At 12.3% G+C, this 2,363-nt stretch overlaps 1 pseudogene; it reads left to right on the top strand.

Annotated features, from left to right (window-relative positions):
- Nucleotides 1-1,101: 1,101 nt before the first annotated feature.
- Nucleotides 1,102-2,121, top strand: LOC143220272 (NADH-ubiquinone oxidoreductase chain 4 pseudogene; annotated as a pseudogene).
- The last annotated feature ends 242 nt before the right edge of the window (nucleotides 2,122-2,363 follow it).

Below are 2,363 nucleotides of genomic sequence, written 5' to 3'. Positions count from 1 at the left end.
ATAAATAATTTTTAAATAAAAAATAATTTATTATTAAATTATTAATCAATTAATATTAAATTTATTACATTTAAATTTTGGTAAATTTAATAAAGTAATAAAATAAGAAAAAATAATTATAATACCTGAAATGTAAATATTTGTAGATGTAATTAATTTATACATTAAAAAATGCATTATAATTAAAACAATAATTTTAAAAAAAATAATAAATATGTTATGCGAGAATAAAAATTATTAATTTCTAATATTAAATTTATAATTAAAAGAGATATAATTAATTATGTTAAATTTGTTGTTATTATATTTATTATTATTATAAATTATATTTATATATATGTATGTATATGTATATTATGATATTTAATTTAATTTCCAAAAAATTGTTTTTAGAAACAATAGTTTTGGATGCTATAATAATTTTATTAAAAAATTTTTTTGAATTTTATTAATATAAAAATAAAATTCAGCTTCAAATAATTAATTAGTATTATTAATTTGCAAAATTAATATTTTTATTAAACTATAATAATTGTTGAAATTATAATTATTATTTTAGTGTTTAAATTTATTATATTATTTTATTTTAATAATTATTTTTTAATATTTTTAATTTTAATTGAATATACTTCTTTTACTAATATAATATATTTAGATTGTAATAATAATATGTGAATATATTTAATATATTTAATTTATTCAGTAAGAGAAGCAATTTTAGGATTATCTTTATTAGTAAGATTAAATTATATATATGGTCATGAAAAATTAAATTAATTAGATTAATTAATTAAAATTTTTTTAATGAATGAATTATTAATTTTATTATTAATATTTTTTTGTTTATTTAAAATTAATTTAATTTATGAATTAATTAAATTAATTTATTATTTTCAGTAACTCTTTGTGTAATGATAAAATTAAGTTGATTAGATTTAAGGTTCATTATTATAAATTTAAGATTAAGGTTTTATTCTTTTCATTTATTAATTTTAACTTTATGAATTTTTTCTTTCATTTTTTAAAATTTAAATAAAGAATATAAATTATGTTCATTAATTAATTATATAATAATGATATATATATATATCTTTTTTTATTTCCTTAAATTACTTATTTTTTTATTTAATATTTGTAGCTAGATTAATAATTATTTTCTTATTATTAATAAATTGAGGTAATTCTATAAATCGAATTTTAGCAAGATTTTATTTTATATTTTATACGTTACTTTTTTCATTGCCTTTATTATTTATTGTTTCATGTTTATATATAAAGAGTAATAATTTAAATTTTTAGTTAATAGAATTACCTAGTAATTATATTTCAATATTTATATTTATTTATATATTATTATCATTTTTAGTTAAAATTCCTATATATATAATACATTCTTGGTTATTAGAAGCTCATGTAGAAGCACCTTTTTATGGTTCAATAATTCTAGCATCAATTATCTTAAAATTAGGTAGTTATGGATTATTACGATTATTATATATTTTTAAATATTATTTTTTTAAAATAAATAATTATATCTTAATAATTAGAATTTCAGGTATATTAATTTTAAGAATATATGTATACGTCAGTTTGATATAAAATTAATTGTTGCTATTTCTTCCATTAGTCATACGGGAATAATATTAATAGGAATAATAACTTTTTCTAAATTATGTATGTATGGTAGATATATAATAATAATTTCTCAAGGATTAAGATCATCTGGATTTATTTTATTTAATTGAAATAATTTATATACAAACATATAGTCGATTATTAATAATTAGCAAAGGTTTAATTAATTTAATACCTTCAATATCTTTAATGTGATTTATATTATGTTCTTCAAATAGATCGGCTCCTTTTTCAATAAATTTAATTAGGGAAATTTTTTTATTAATGAGTTTAATTTATAAATATAAAGTTTTATTATTAATATCATTTTGATATTATTTATTAAGATTTATATATTCAATTTACTTATTTTCATTTATTAATCATGGTAATTATTATTTTAAATTTAACTTATTAAATGGTAAATTAATTAATTATTTTACTTTAATAATACATTGAATTCCTTTAAATATTTTTGTATTTAATTTAATTTTAACTTTAATTTAAATAATTATAAAATATTAATTTTAAAAATAAGTTTTATTAATAAAATATTAATTTTAAATTATAATTAAATTATATGTATACAGAATTTATTTATTTTGTTTAAGTTTATTTGTTGTAACTTTAAATTTATATTATTAATTAATTAATAATATTATTATTGTGGAACGAAATATTTTTAGATTGAATTCTATAAAATTTAATTTTATAATTTATTTAAATTCAAAAAGAATAATATTTTTATT

This window comes from Lasioglossum baleicum, unplaced genomic scaffold (genome assembly GCF_051020765.1).
Source record: "Lasioglossum baleicum unplaced genomic scaffold, iyLasBale1 scaffold0594, whole genome shotgun sequence".
In the NCBI taxonomy this organism is placed as follows: domain Eukaryota; kingdom Metazoa; phylum Arthropoda; class Insecta; order Hymenoptera; family Halictidae; genus Lasioglossum; species Lasioglossum baleicum.
The sequence above is the reverse complement of the archived record's forward strand: the minus strand, read 5'-3'. Positions and strand labels throughout refer to the sequence as shown.